This window comes from Triturus cristatus, chromosome 1_1 (assembly GCF_964204655.1).
Source record: "Triturus cristatus chromosome 1_1, aTriCri1.1, whole genome shotgun sequence".
Taxonomy (NCBI): Eukaryota; Metazoa; Chordata; class Amphibia; order Caudata; family Salamandridae; genus Triturus; species Triturus cristatus.
In genome coordinates, this window is record NC_140579.1 from 282,526,719 (window position 1) to 282,544,023 (window position 17,305).

Below are 17,305 nucleotides of genomic sequence, written 5' to 3' on the forward strand. Positions count from 1 at the left end.
ACCAATCAAAACATTCACCCCCAGTCAGGAGATCTGGGTTAAATCCATCATTCCTTTGCTCACCATGCCACCCCAGTTTATACCTGGCCACATGCAAATCAGTCTTGGCCCTGTGCCTCATGGGAACAGTCCAGCCCAAACTGCCAAGCCAAGTCCTCCCTAGACCAGAAACAAGCATCCTAGGACCTGTTTCGGGGTTTCACCCCTCTTCAGCCAGGATAGCTTAAATCCAGTGGCACTCTGAGCCCGGTACCCACGTCTGGGCATACCCAGCGCAGTTAGGGTGAGAAAGCAAAAGACACACAATTGATGGACGGAATGCAGAACCAATCAAAACATTCACCCCCAGTCAGGAGATCTGGGTTATATCCATCATTCCTGTGCTCACCATGCCACCCCAGTTTAGACCTGGCCATATGCAAATCAGTCTTGGCCCTGTGCCTCATGGGAAGAGTCCAGCCCAAACTGCCAAGCCAAGTCCTCCCTGGACCAGAAACAAGCATCCTAGGACCGGTTTCGGGGATTCACCCCTCTTCAACCAGGATAGCTTAAATCCAGTGGCACAGTGAGCCCGGGACCCACGTCTGGGCATACCCGGCACAGTTAGGGCGAGAAAACAAAAGACACACAATTGATGGACGGAATGCAGAACCAATCAAAACATCACCCCCAGTCGAGAGATCTGGCTTAAATCCATCATTCTTTTGCTCACCATGCCACCCTAGTTTAGACCTGGCCATATGCAAATCCGTCTTGGCACTGTGCCTCATGGGAACAGTTCAGCCCGAACTGCCAAGCCAAGTCCTCACTGGACCAGAAACAAGCATCCTAGGACCGGTTTCGGTGATTCACCCCTCTTCAGCCAGGATAGCTTAAATCCAGTGGCACAGTGAGCCCAGGACCCACGTCTGGGCATACCGAGTGCAGTTAGGGCGAGAAAGCAAAAGACATACAATTGATGTACGGAATGCAGAACCAATCAAAACATTCACCCCAGTCAAGAGATCTGGGTTAAATCCATCATTCATTTGCTCACCATGCCACACCAGTTTAGACCTGGCCATATGCAAATCAGTCTTGGCCCTGTGCCTCATTGGAACAGTCTAGCCCGAACTACCAAGCCAACTCCTCCCTGGACCAGAAACAAGCATCCTAGGACCAGTTTCGGGGTTTCACCCCTCTTCAGCCAGGATAGTTTAAATCCAGTGGCACAGTGAGCCCGGGACCCACGTCTGGTCATACCCAGCGCAGTTAGGGAGAGACAGCAAAAGAGACACAATTGATGGACGGAATGGAGAACCAATCAAAACATTCACCCCCAGTCAAGAGGTCTGGGATAATTCCATCATTCTTTTGCTCAACATGCCACCCAAGTTAAGACCTGGCCATATGCAAATCAGTCTTGGCCCTGTGCCTCATGGGAACAGTCCAGCCCAAACTGCTAAGCCAAGTCCTCCCTGAACCAGAAACAAGCATCCTAGGACCGGTTTCGGGGTTTCACCCCTCTTCAGCCAGGATAGCTTAAATCCAGTGGCACAGTGATCCCGGGACCCAGGCATGGACATACCCAGCGCAGTTAGGGCGAAAAAGCAAAAGACACACAATTGATGGACAGAATGCAGAACCAATCAAAACATTCACCCACAGTCAAGAGATCTAGGTTAAATCCATCATTCTTTTGTTCACCATGCCACCCCAGTTTAGACCTGGCCATATGCAAATCAGTCTTGGCCCTGTGCCTCATGGGAACAGTCCAGCTCAAACTGCCAAGCCAAGTCCTCCCTGGACCAGAAACAAGCATCCTAGGACCGGTTTCGGCGTTTCACCCCTCTTCAGCCAGGATAGCTTAAATCCAGGGGCACAGTGAGCCCGGTACCCACGTCTGGGCATACCCAGCGCAGTTAGGGCGAGAAAGCAAAAGACACACAATTGATGGACGGAATGCAGAACCAATCAAAACATTCACCCCCAGTCAAGAGATCTGGCTTAAATCCATCATTCTTTTGCTCACCATGCCACCCCAGTTTAGACCTGGCCATATGCAAATCAGTCTTGGCCCTGTGCCTCATGGGAACAGTCCAGCCCGAACTGCCAAGCAAAGTCCTCCCTGGACCAGAAACAAGCATCCTAGGACCAGTTTCAGGGTTTCACCCCTCTTCAGCCAGGATAGCTTAAATCCAGTGGCACTCTGAGCCCGGGACCCACGTCTGGGCATACCCAGCGCAGTTAGGGAGAGAAAGCAAAAGACACACAATTGATGGACGGAATGCAGAACCAATCAAAACATTCACCCCCAGTCAGGAGATCTGGGTTAAATCCATAATTCCTTTGCTCACCATGCCACCCCAGTTTAGACCTGGCCACATGCAAATCAGTCTTGGCCCTGTGCCTCATGGGAAGAGTCCAGCCCAAACTGCCAAGCCAAGTCCTCCCTGGACCAGAAACAAGCATCCTAGGACCAGTTTCAGGGTTTCACCCCTCTTCAGCCAGGATAGCTTAAATCCAGTGGCACTCTGAGCCCGGGACCCACGTCTGGGCAAACCCAGCGCAGTTAGGGAGAGAAAGCAAAAGACACAGAATTGATGTACGGAATGCAGAACCAATCAAAACATTCACCCCCAGTCAGGAGATCTGGGTTAAATCCATCATTCCTTTGCTCACCATGCCACCCCAGTTTAGACCTGGCCACATGCAAATCAGTCTTGGCCCTGTGCCTCATGGGAACAGTCCAGCCCAAACTGCCAAGCCAAGTCCTCCCTAGACCAGAAACAAGCATCCTAGGACCGGTTTCGGGGTTTCACCCCTCTTCAGCCAGGATAGCTTAAATCCAGTGGCACTCTGATCCCGGGACCCACGTCTGGGCATACCCAGCGAAGTTAGGGAGAGAAAGCAAACGACACACAATTGATGGACGGAATGCAGAACCAATCAAAACATTCACCCCCAGTCAGGAGATCTGGGTTAAATCCATCATTCCTTTGCTCACCATGCCACCCCAGTTTATACCTGGCCACATGCAAATCAGTCTTGGCCCTGTGCCTCATGGGAACAGTCCAGCCCAAACTGCCAAGCCAAGTCCTCCCTAGACCAGAAACAAGCATCCTAGGACCTGTTTCGGGGTTTCACCCCTCTTCAGCCAGGATAGCTTAAATCCAGTGGCACTCTGAGCCCGGTACCCACGTCTGGGCATACCCAGCGTAGTTAGGGTGAGAAAGCAAAAGACACACAATTGATGGACGGAATGCAGAACCAATCAAAACATTCACCCCCAGTCAGGAGATCTGGGTTATATCCATAATTCCTGTGCTCACCATGCCACCCCAGTTTAGACCTGGCCATATGCAAATCAGTCTTGGCCCTGTGCCTCATGGGAAGAGTCCAGCCCAAACTGCCAAGCCAAGTCCTCCCTGGACCAGAAACAAGCATCCTAGGACCTGTTTCGGGGTTCCACCCCTCTTCAACCACGATAGCTTAAATCCAGTGGCATAGTGAGCCCGGGACCCACGTCTGGGCATAGCCAGCGCAGTTAGGGCAAGAAAGCAAAAGACACACAATTGATGGATGGAATGCAGAACCAATCAAAACATTCACCCCCTGTCAAGAGATCTGGGTTAAATCCATTATTCTTTTGCTCATCATGCCACCCTAGTTTAGACTTGGCCATATGCAAATCAGTCTTGGCCCTGTGCCTCATGGGAACAGTCCAGTCCGAACTGCCAAGCCAAGTCCTCCCTGGACCAGAAACAAGCATCCTAGGACCGGTTTCGGGGATTCACCCCTCTTCAACCAGGATAGCTTAAATCCAGTGGCACAGTGAGCCCGGGACCCACGTCTGGGCATACCCGGCACAGTTAGGGCGAGAAAACAAAAGACACACAATTGATGGATGGAATGCAGAACCAATCAAAACATTCACCCCCAGTCGAGAGATCTGGCTTAAATCCATCATTCTTTTGCTCACCATGCCACCCTAGTTTAGACCTGGCCATATGCAAATCCGTCTTGGCACTGTGCCTCATGGGAACAGTTCAGCCCGAACTGCCAAGCCAAGTCCTCCCTGGACCAGAAACAAGCATCCTAGGACCGGTTTCGGTGATTCACCCCTCTTCAGCCAGGATAGCTTAAATCCAGTGGCACAGTGAGCCCAGGACCCACGTCTGGGCATACCCAGTGCAGTTAGGGCGAGAAAGCAAAAGACATACAATTGATGTACGGAATGCAGAACCAATCAAAACATTCACCCCAGTCAAGAGATCTGGGTTAAATCCATCATTCATTTGCTCACCATGCCACACCAGTTTACACCTGGCCATATGCAAATCAGTCTTGGCCCTGTGCCTCATGGGAACAGTCTAGCCCGAACTACCAAGCCAAGTCCTCCCTGGACCAGAAACAAGCATCCTAGGACCAGTTTCGGGGTTTCACCCCTCTTCAGCCAGGATAGTTTAAATCCAGTGGCACAGTGAGCCCGGGACCCACGTCTGGTCATACCCAGCGCAGTTAGGGAGAGACAGCAAAAGAGACACAATTGATGGACGGAATGGAGAACCAATCAAAACATTCACCCCCAGTCAAGAGGTCTGGGATAATTCCATCATTCTTTTGCTCAACATGCCACCCTAGTTAAGACCTGGCCATATGCAAATCAGTCTTGGCCCTGTGCCTCATGGGAACAGTCCAGCCCAAACTGCTAAGCCAAGTCCTCCCTGAACCAGAAACAAGCATCCTAGGACCGGTTTCGGGGTTTCACCCCTCTTCAGCCAGGTTAGCTTAAATCCAGTGGCACAGTGATCCCGGGAACCACGCATGGGCATACCCAGCGCAGTTAGGGCGAAAAAGCAAAAGACACACAATTGATGGACAGAATGCAGAACCAATCAAAACATTCACCCACAGTCAAGAGATCTAGGTTAAATCCATCATTCTTTTGTTCACCATGCCACCCCAGTTTAGACCTGGCCATATGCAAATCAGTCTTGGCCCTGTGCCTCATGGGAAGAGTCCAGCCCAAACTGCCAAGCCAAGTCCTCCCTGGACCAGAAACAAGCATCCTAGGACCGGTTTCGGCGTTTCACCCCTCTTCAGCCAGGATAGCTTAAATCCAGGGGCACAGTGAGCCCGGTACCCACGTCTGGGCATACCCAGCGCAGTTAGGGCGAGAAAGCAAAAGACACACAATTGATGGACGGAATGCAGAACCAATCAAAACATTCACCCCCAGTCAAGAGATCTGGCTTAAATCCATCATTCTTTTGCTCACCATGCCACCCCAGTTTAGACCTGGCCACATGCAAATCAGTCTTGGCCCTGTGCCTCATGGGAACAGTCCAGCCCAAACTGCCAAGCCAAGTCCTCCCTAGACCAGAAACAAGCATCCTAGGACCGGTTTCGGGGTTTCACCCCTCTTCAGCCAGGATAGACTAAATCCAGTGGCACTCTGAGCCCGGGACCCACGTCTGGGCATACCCAGCGCAGTTAGGGTGCGAAAGCAAAAGACACACAATTGATGGACGGAATTCAGAACCAATCAAAACATTCACCCCCAGTCAGGGTATCTGGGTTAAAGCCATTATTCTTTTGCTCATCATGCCACCCTAGTTTAGACTTGGCCATATGCAAATCAGTCTTGGCCCTGTGCCTCATGGGAACAGTCCAGTCCGAACTGCCAAGCCAAGTCCTCCCTGGACCAGAAACAAGCATCCTAGGACCGGTTTCGGGGATTCACCCCTCTTCAACCAGGATAGCTTAAATCCAGTGGCACAGTGAGCCCGGGACCCACGTCTGGGCATACCCGGCGCAGTTAGGGCGAGAAAACAAAAGACACACAATTGATGGACGGAATGCAGAACCAATCAAAACATTCACCCCCAGTCGAGAGATCTGGCTTAAATCCATCATTCTTTTGCTCACCATGCCACCCAATTTAGACCTGGCCATATGCAAATCCGTCTTGGCCCTGTGCCTCATGGGAACAGTTCAGCCCGAACTGCCAAGCCATGTCCTCCCTGGACCAGAAACAAGCATCCTAGAACCGGTTTCGGTGATTCACCCCTCTTCAGCCAGGATAGCTTACATCCAGTGGCACAGTGAGCCCAGGACCCACGTCTGGGCATACCCAGTGCAGTTAGGGCGAGAAAGCAAAAGAGACACAATTGATGGACGGAATGGAGAACCAATCAAAACATTCACCCCCAGTCAAGAGGTCTGGGATAATTCCATCATTCTTTTTCTCAACATGCCACCCAAGTTAAGACCTGGCCATATGCAAATCAGTCTTGGCCCTGTGCCTCATGGGAACAGTCCAGCCCAAACTGCCAGCCAAGCCAAGTCCTCCCTGAACCAGAAACAAGCATCCTAGGACCGGTTTCAGGGTTTCACCCCTCTTCAGCCAGGATAGCTTAAATCCAGTGGCACAGTGATCCCGGGACCCACGCATGGGCATACCCAGCGCAGTTAGGGCGAAAAAGCAAAAGACACACAATTGATGGACAGAATGCAGAACCAATCAAAACATTCACCCACAGTCAAGAGATCTAGGTTAAATCCATCATTCTTTTGTTCACCATGCCACCCCAGTTTAGACCTGGCCATATGCAAATCAGTCTTGGCCCTGTGCCTCATGGGAACAGTCCAGCCCAAACTGCCAAGCCAAGTCCTCCCTGGACCAGAAAGAAGCATCCTAGGACCGGTTTCGGGGTTTCACCCCTCTTCAGCCAGGATAGCTTAAATCCAGTGGCACAGTGATCCCGGGACCCACGCATGGGCATACCCAGCGCAGTTAGGGCGAGAAGGAAAAAGACACACAATTGATGGACAGAATGCAGAACCAATCAAAACATTCTCCCACAGTCAAGAGATCTGGGTTAAATCCATCATTCCTTAGCTCACCATGCCACCCCAGATTAGACCTGGCCATATGCAAATCAGTCTTGGCCCTGTGCCTCATGGGAACAGTCCAGCCCGAACTGCCAAGCCAAGTCCTCCGTGGACAAGAAACAAGCATCCTAGGACCGGTTTCGGGGTTTCACCCCTTTTCAGCCAGGAAAGTTTAAATCCAGTGGCACAGTGAGCCCGGGACCTACGTCTGGGCATACCCAGCGCAGTTACGGCGAGAAAGCAAAAGACACACAATTGATGGACGGAATGCAGAACCAATCAAAACATTCACCTCCAGTCAAGAGATCTGGGTTAAATCCATAATTCTTTTGCTCAACATGCCACCCCAGTTTAGACCTGGCCAATTGCAAATCAGTCTTGGCCCTGTGCCTCATGGGAAGAGTTCAGCCCAAACTGCCAAGCCAAGTCCTCCCTGGACCAGAAACAAGGATCCTAGGACCGGTTTCGGGGTTTCACCCCTCTTCAGCCAGGATAGCTTAAATCCAGTGGCACAGTGAGCCCAGGACCCACGTCTGGGCATACCCAGTGCAGTTAGGGCGAGAAAGCAAAAGACACACAATTGATGGACGGAATGCAGAACCAATCAAAACATTCACCCCCAATCAGGAGATCTGGGTTAAATCCATAATTCTTTTGCTCAACATGCCACCCCAGTTTAGACCTGGCCATATGCAAATCAGTCTTGGCCCTGTGCCTCATGGGAAGAGTCCAGCCCAAACTGCTAAGCCAAGTCCTCCCTGAACCAGAAACAAGCATCCTAGGACCGGTTTCGGGGTTTCACCCCTCTTCAGCCAGGATAGCTTAAATCCAGTGGCACAGTGATCCCGGGACCCACGCATGGGCATACCCAGCGCAGTTAGGGCGAAAAAGCAAAAGACACACAATTGATGGACAGAATGCAGAACCAATCAAAACATTCACCCACAGTCAAGAGATCTAGGTTAAATCCATCATTCTTTTGTTCACCATGCCACCCCAGTTTAGACCTGGCCATATGCAAATCAGTCTTGGCCCTGTGCCTCATGGGAAGAGTCCAGCCCAAACTGCCAAGCCAAGTCCTCCCTGGACCAGAAACAAGCATCCTAGGACCGGTTTCGGCGTTTCACCCCTCTTCAGCCAGGATAGCTTAAATCCAGGGGCACAGTGAGCCCGGTACCCACGTCTGGGCATACCCAGCACAGTTAGGGCGAGAAAGCAAAAGACACACAATTGATGAACGGAATGCAGAACCAATCAAAACATTCACCCCCAGTCAAGAGATCTGGCTTAAATCCATCATTCTTTTGCTCACCATGCCACCCCAGTTTAGACCTGGCCATATGCAAATCAGTCTTGGCCCTGTGCCTCATGGAAACAGTCCAGCCCAAACTGCCAAGCCAAGTCCTCCCTAGACCAGAAACAAGCATCCTAGGACCGGTTTCGGGGTTTCACCCCTCTTCAGCCAGGATAGCTTAAATCCAGTGGCACAGTGATCCCGGGACCCACGTCTGGGCATACCCAGTGCAGTTAGGGCAAGAAAGCAAAAGACACACAATTGATGGATGGAATGCAGAACCAATCAAAACATTCACCCCAGTCAAGAGATCTGGCTTAAATCCATCATTCTTTTGCTCACCATGCCACCCCAGTTTAGACCTGGCCATATGCAAATCAGTCTTGGCCCTGTGCCTCATGGGAACAGTCCAACCCGAACTGCCAAGCCAAGTCCTCCCTGGACCAGAAACAAGCATCCTAGGACCAGTTTCAGGGATTCACCCCTCTTCAGCCAGGATAGCTTAAATCCAGTGGCACTCTGAGCCCAGGACCATCGTCTGGGCATACCCAGCGCAGTTAGGGAGAGAAAGCAAAAGACACAGAATTGATGGACGGAATGCAGAACCAATCAAAACATTCACCCCCAGTCAGGAGATCTGGGTTAAATCCATCATTACTTTGCTCACCATGCCACCCCAGTTTACACCTGGCCACATGCAAATCAGTCTTGGCCCTGTGCCTCATGGGAACAATCCAGCCCAAACTGCTAAGCCAAGTCCTCCCTAGACCAGAAACAAGCATCCTAGGACCGGTTTCGGGGTTTCACCCCTCTTCAGCCAGGATAGCTTAAATCCAGTGGCACTCTGAGCCCGGGACCCACGTCTGGGCATACCCAGCGCAGTTAGGGTGAGAAAGCAAAAGACACAGAATTGATGGACGGAATGCAGAACCAATCAAAACATTCACCCCCAGTCAAGAGGTCTGGGATAAATCCATCATTCTTTTGCTCACCATGCCACCCCAGTTTAGAGCTGGTCATATGCAAATCAGTCTTGGCCCTGTGCCTCATGGGAACAGTGCAACCCAAACTGCCAAGCCAAGTCCTCCCTAGACCAGAAACAAGCATCCTAGGACCGGTTTCGGGGTTCCACCCCTCTTCAACCAGGATAGTTTAAATCCAGTGGCACAGAGAGCCCGGGACCTACATCTGGGCATAGCCAGCGCAGTTAGGGCAAGAAAGCAAAAGACACACAATTGATGGATGGAATGCAGAACCAATCAAAACATTCACCCCCAGTCAAGAGATCTGGGTTAAATCCATTATTCTTTTGCTCATCATGCCACCCTAGTTTAGACATGGCCATATGCAAATCAGTCTTGGCCCTGTGCCTCATGGGAACAGTCCAGTCCGAACTGCCAAGCCAAGTCCTCCCTGGACCAGAAACAAGCATCCTAGGACCGTTTTCCGGGATTCACCCCTCTTCAACCAGGATAGCTTAAATTCAGTGGCACAGTGAGCCCGGGACCCACGTCTGGGCATACCCGGTGCAGTTAGGGCGAGAAAACAAAAGACACACAATTGATGGACGGAATGCAAAACCAATCAAAACATTCACCCCAGTCGAGAGATCTGGCTTAAATCCATCATTCTTTTGCTCACCATGCCACCCTAGTTTAGATCTGGCCATATGCAAATCCGTCTTGGCCCTGTGCCTCATGGGAACAGTTCAGCCCGAACTGCCAAGCCAAGTCCTCCCTAGACCAGAAACAAGCATCCTAGGACCGGTTTCGGTGAATCACCCCTCTTCAGCCAGGATAGCTTAAATCCAGTGGCACAGTGAGCCCAGGACCCACGTGTGGGCATACCCAGCGCAGTTAGGGCGAGAAGGAAAAAGACACACAATTGATGGACAGAATGCAGAACCAATCAAAACATTCACCCACAGTCAAGAGATCTGGTTAAATCCATCATTCCTTTGCTCACCATGCATGCCACCCCAGATTAGACCTGGCCATATGCAAATCAGTCTTGGCCCTGTGCCTCATGGGAACAGTCCAGCCCGAACTGCCAAGCCAAGTCCTCCGTGGACAAGAAACAAGCATCCTAGGACCGGTTTCGGGGTTTCACCCCTTTTCAGCCAGGAAAGCTTAAATCCAGTGGCACAGTGAGCCCGGGACCTACGTCTGGGCATACCCAGCGCAATTACGGCGAGAAAGCAAAAGACACACAATCGATGGACGGAATGCAGAACCAATCAAAACATTCACCCCCAGTCAAGAGATCTGGGTTAAATCCATCATTCATTTGCTCACCATGCCACACCAGTTTAGACCTGGCCATATACAAATCAGTCTTGGCCCTGTGCCTCATGGGAACAGTCTAGCCCGAACTACCAAGCCAAGTCCTCCCTGGACCAGAAACAAGCATCCTAGGACCAGTTTCGGGGTTTCACCCCTTTTCAGCCAGGATAGCTTAAATCCAGTGGCACAGTGAGCCCGGGACCCACGTCTGGGCATACCCAGCGCAGTTAGGGAGAGAAAGCAAAAGAGACACAATTGATAGACGGAATGCAGAACCAATCAAAACATTCACCCCCAGTCAAGAGGTCTGGGATAAATCCATCATTCTTTTGCTCACTATGCCACCCCAGTTAAGACCTGGCCATCTGCAAATCAGTCTAGGCCCTGTGCCTCATGGGAACAGTCCAGTCCAAACTTCCAAGCCAAGTCCTCCCTGAACCAGAAACAAGCATCCTAGGACCGGTTTCGGGTTTTCACCCCTCTTCAGCCAGGAAAGCTTAAATCCAGTGGCACTCTGATCCCGGGACCCACGTCTGGGCATACCCAGAGAAGTTAGGGAGAGAAAGCAAACGACACACAATTGATGGACGGAATGCAGAACCAATCAAAACATTCACCCCCAGTCAGGAGATCTGGGTTAAATCCATCATTCTTTTGCTCACCATGCCACCCCAGTTTAGACCTGGCCATATGCAAATCAGTCTTGGCCCTGTGCCTCATGGGAACAGTCCAGCCCGAATTGCCAAGCAAAGTCCTCCCTGGACCAGAAACAAGCATCCTAGGACCAGTTTCAGGGTTTCACCCCTCTTCAGCGAGGATAGCTTAAATCCAGTGGCACTCTGAGCCCGGGACCCACGTCTGGGCAAACCCAGCGCAGTTAGGGAGAGAAAGCAAAAGACACAGAATTGATGTACGGAATGCAGAACCAATCAAAACATTCACCCCCAGTCAGGAGATCTGGGTTAAATCCATCATTCCTTTGCTCACCATGCCACCCCAGTTTAGACCTGGCCACATGCAAATCAGTCTTGGCCCTGTGCCTCATGGGAACAGTCCAGCCCAAACTGCCAAGACAAGTCCTCCCTAGACCAGAAAAAAGCATCCTAGGACCGGTTTCGGGGTTTCACCCCTCTTCAGCCAGGATAGCTTAAATCCAGTGGCACTCTGATCCCGGGACCCACGTCTGGGCATACCCAGCGAAGTTAGGGAGAGAAAGCAAACGACACACAATTGATGGACGGAATGCAGAACCAATCAAAACATTCACCCCCAGTCAGGAGATCTGGGTTAAATCCATCATTCCTTTGCTCACCATGCCACCCCAGTTTATACCTGGCCACAAGTAAATTGTAAATTGATACTTGTATAGCGCACTACTCACCCGCAAGGGTCTCAAGGCGCTTGTACGAATACCGCTGTGGAACCCATCCTGGCTTTCCCTGTGAGGCGTCCACTCCTGGGCACCCCCAAGGTGGAGGCCAGGCATCCTTAGCGTTGTGGGGGCCGTTGTGGAGATTAAGCAAGCTATTGCCCAGAGTTGCAGAGTGGGACTCCATGATTGGAATGGCAGCGAGGCGAGAATTATCAGGTCCGTGGAATTTTTGAGCCCAAGACCCGCCGAGGCGGGGAATTGAACCCTGGTCCCGGGCTAGACCTCTGCATCAGGGTCTGCCGCTCTAACCATTGAGCCACACTTCTCCACATGCAAATCAGTCTTGGCCCTGTGCCTCATGGGAACAGTCCAGCCCAAACTGCCAAGCCAAGTCCTCCCTAGACCAGAAACAAGCATCCTAGGACCTGTTTCGGGGTTTCACCCCTCTTCAGCCAGGATAGCTTAAATCCAGTGGCACTCTGAGCCCGGTACCCACGTCTGGGCATACCCAGCGCAGTTAGGGTGAGAAAGCAAAAGACACACAATTGATGGACGGAATGCAGAACCAATCAAAACATTCACCCCCAGTCAGGAGATCTGGGTTATATCCATAATTCCTGTGCTCACCATGCCACCCCAGTTTAGACCTGGCCATATGCAAATCAGTCTTGGCCCTGTGCCTCATGGGAAGAGTCCAGCCCAAACTGCCATGCCAAGTCCTCCCTGGACCAGAAACAAGCATCCTAGGACCTGTTTCGGGGTTCCACCCCTCTTCAACCACGATAGCTTAAATCCAGTGGCATAGTGAGCCCGGGACCCACGTCTGGGCATAGCCAGCGCAGTTAGGGCAAGAAAGCAAAAGACACACAATTGATGGATGGAATGCAGAACCAATCAAAACATTCACCCCCTGTCAAGAGATCTGGGTTAAATCCATTATTCTTTTGCTCATCATGCCACCCTAGTTTAGACTTGGCCATATGCAAATCAGTCTTGGCCCTGTGCCTCATGGGAACAGTCCAGTCCGAACTGCCAAGCCAAGTCCTCCCTGGACTAGAAACAAGCATCCTAGGACCGGTTTCGGGGATTCACCCCTCTTCAACCAGGATAGCTTAAATCCAGTGGCACAGTGAGCCCGGGACCCACGTCTGGGCATACCCGGCACAGTTAGGGCGAGAAAACAAAAGACACACAATTGATGGACGGAATGCAGAACCAATCAAAACATTCACCCCCAGTCGAGAGATCTGGCTTAAATCCATCATTCTTTTGCTCACCATGCCACCCTAGTTTAGACCTGGCCATATGCAAATCCGTCTTGGCACTGTGCCTCATGGGAACAGTTCAGCCCGAACTGCCAAGCCAAGTCCTCCCTGGACCAGAAACAAGCATCCTAGGACCGGTTTCGGTGATTCACCCCTCTTCAGCCAGGATAGCTTAAATCCAGTGGCACAGTGAGCCCAGGACCCACGTCTGGGCATACCCAGTGCAGTTAGGGCGAGAAAGCAAAAGACATACAATTGATGTACGGAATGCAGAACCAATCAAAACATTCACCCCAGTCAAGAGATCTGGGTTAAATCCATCATTCATTTGCTCACCATGCCACACCAGTTTAGACCTGGCCATATGCAAATCAGTCTTGGCCCTGTGCCTCATGGGAACAGTCTAGCCCGAACTACCAAGCCAAGTCCTCCCTGGACCAGAAACAAGCATCCTAGGACCAGTTTCGGGGTTTCACCCCTCTTCAGCCAGGATAGTTTAAATCCAGTGGCACAGTGAGCCCGGGACCCACGTCTGGTCATACCCAGCGCAGTTAGGGAGAGACAGCAAAAGAGACACAATTGATGGACGGAATGGAGAACCAATCAAAACATTCACCCCCAGTCAAGAGGTCTGGGATAATTCCATCATTCTTTTGCTCAACATGCCACCCAAGTTAAGACCTGGCCATATGCAAATCAGTCTTGGCCCTGTGCCTCATGGGAACAGTCCAGCCCAAACTGCTAAGCCAAGTCCTCCCTGAACCAGAAACAAGCATCCTAGGACCGGTTTCGGGGTTTCACCCCTCTTCAGCCAGGATAGCTTAAATCCAGTGGCACAGTGATCCCGGGACCCAGGCATGGACATACCCAGCGCAGTTAGGGCGAAAAAGCAAAAGACACACAATTGATGGACAGAATGCAGAACCAATCAAAACATTCACCCACAGTCAAGAGATCTAGGTTAAATCCATCATTCTTTTGTTCACCATGCCACCCCAGTTTAGACCTGGCCATATGCAAATCAGTCTTGGCCCTGTGCCTCATGGGAAGAGTCCAGCTCAAACTGCCAAGCCAAGTCCTCCCTGGACCAGAAACAAGCATCCTAGGACCGGTTTCGGCGTTTCACCCCTCTTCAGCCAGGATAGCTTAAATCCAGGGGCACAGTGAGCCCGGTACCCACGTCTGGGCATACCCAGCGCAGTTAGGGCGAGAAAGCAAAAGACACACAATTGATGGACGGAATGCAGAACCAATCAAAACATTCACCCCCAGTCAAGAGATCTGGCTTAAATCCATCATTCTTTTGCTCACCATGCCACCCCAGTTTAGACCTGGCCATATGCAAATCAGTCTTGGCCCTGTGCCTCATGGGAACAGTCCAGCCCGAACTGCCAAGCAAAGTCCTCCCTGGACCAGAAACAAGCATCCTAGGACCAGTTTCAGGGTTTCACCCCTCTTCAGCCAGGATAGCTTAAATCCAGTGGCACTCTGAGCCCGGGACCCACGTCTGGGCATACCCAGCGCAGTTAGGGAGAGAAAGCAAAAGACACACAATTGATGGACGGAATGCAGAACCAATCAAAACATTCACCCCCAGTCAGGAGATCTGGGTTAAATCCATAATTCCTTTGCTCACCATGCCACCCCAGTTTAGACCTGGCCACATGCAAATCAGTCTTGGCCCTGTGCCTCATGGGAAGAGTCCAGCCCAAACTGCCAAGCCAAGTCCTCCCTGGACCAGAAACAAGCATCCTAGGACCAGTTTCAGGGTTTCACCCCTCTTCAGCCAGGATAGCTTAAATCCAGTGGCACTCTGAGCCCGGGACCCACGTCTGGGCAAACCCAGCGCAGTTAGGGAGAGAAAGCAAAAGACACAGAATTGATGTACGGAATGCAGAACCAATCAAAACATTCACCCCCAGTCAGGAGATCTGGGTTAAATCCATCATTCCTTTGCTCACCATGCCACCCCAGTTTAGACCTGGCCACATGCAAATCAGTCTTGGCCCTGTGCCTCATGGGAACAGTCCAGCCCAAACTGCCAAGCCAAGTCCTCCCTAGACCAGAAACAAACATCCTAGGACCGGTTTCGGCGTTTCACCCCTCTTCAGCCAGGATAGCTTAAATCCAGTGGCACTCTGATCCTGGGACCCACGTCTGGGCATACCCAGCGAAGTTAGGGAGAGAAAGCAAACGACACACAATTGATGGACGGAATGCAGAACCAATCAAAACATTCACCCCCAGTCGTCAGGAGATCTGGGTTAAATCCATCATTCCTTTGCTCACCATGCCACCCCAGTTTATACCTGGCCACATGCAAATCAGTCTTGGCCCTGTGCCTCATGGGAACAGTCCAGCCCAAACTGCCAAGCCAAGTCCTCCCTAGACCAGAAACAAGCATCCTAGGACCTGTTTCGGGGTTTCACCCCTCTTCAGCCAGGATAGCTTAAATCCAGTGGCACTCTGAGCCCGGTACCCACGTCTGGGCATACCCAGCGTAGTTAGGGTGAGAAAGCAAAAGACACACAATTGATGGACGGAATGCAGAACCAATCAAAACATTCACCCCCAGTCAGGAGATCTGGGTTATATCCATAATTCCTGTGCTCACCATGCCACCCCAGTTTAGACCTGGCCATATGCAAATCAGTCTTGGCCCTGTGCCTCATGGGAAGAGTCCAGCCCAAACTGCCAAGCCAAGTCCTCCCTGGACCAGAAACAAGCATCCTAGGACCTGTTTCGGGGTTCCACCCCTCTTCAACCACGATAGCTTAAATCCAGTGGCATAGTGAGCCCGGGACCCACGTCTGGGCATAGCCAGCGCAGTTAGGGCAAGAAAGCAAAAGACACACAATTGATGGATGGAATGCAGAACCAATCAAAACATTCACCCCCAGTCGAGAGATCTGGCTTAAATCCATCATTCTTTTGCTCACCATGCCACCCTAGTTTAGACCTGGCCATATGCAAATCCGTCTTGGCACTGTGCCTCATGGGAACAGTTCAGCCCGAACTGCCAAGCCAAGTCCTCCCTGGACCAGAAACAAGCATCCTAGGACTGGTTTCGGTGATTCACCCCTCTTCAGCCAGGATAGCTTAAATCCAGTGGCACAGTGAGCCCAGGACCCACGTCTGGGCATACCCAGTGCAGTTAGGGCGAGAAAGCAAAAGACATACAATTGATGTACGGAATGCAGAACCAATCAAAACATTCACCCCAGTCAAGAGATCTGGGTTAAATCCATCATTCATTTGCTCACCATGCCACACCAGTTTAGACCTGGCCATATGCAAATCAGTCTTGGCCCTGTGCCTCATGGGAACAGTCTAGCCCAAACTACCAAGCCAAGTCCTCCCTGGACCAGAAACAAGCATCCTAGGACCAGTTTCGGGGTTTCACCCCTCTTCAGCCAGGATAGTTTAAATCCAGTGGCACAGTGAGCCCGGGACCCACGTCTGGTCATACCCAGCGCAGTTAGGGAGAGACAGCAAAAGAGACACAATTGATGGACGGAATGGAGAACCAATCAAAACATTCACCCCAGTCAAGAGGTCTGGGATAATTCCATCATTCTTTTGCTCAACATGCCACCCAAGTTAAGACCTGGCCATATGCAAATCAGTCTTGGCCCTGTGCCTCATGGGAACAGTCCAGCCCAAACTGCTAAGCCAAGTCCTCCCTGAACCAGAAACAAGCATCCTAGGACCGGTTTCGGGGTTTCACCCCTCTTCAGCCAGGTTAGCTTAAATCCAGTGGCACAGTGATCCCGGGAGCCACGCATGGGCATACCCAGCGCAGTTAGGGCGAAAAAGCAAAAGACACACAATTGATGGACAGAATGCAGAACCAATCAAAACATTCACCCACAGTCAAGAGATCTAGGTTAAATCCATCATTCTTTTGTTCACCATGCCACCCCAGTTTAGACCTGGCCATATGCAAATCAGTCTTGGCCCTGTGCCTCATGGGAAGAGTCCAGCCCAAACTGCCAAGCCAAGTCCTCCCTGGACCAGAAACAAGCATCCTAGGACCGGTTTCGGCGTTTCACCCCTCTTCAGCCAGGATAGCTTAAATCCAGGGGCACAGTGAGCCCGGTACCCACATCTGGGCATACCCAGCGCAGTTAGGGCGAGAAAGCAAAAGACACACAATTGATGGACGGAATGCAGAACCAATCAAAACATTCACCCCCAGTCAAGAGATCTGGCTTAA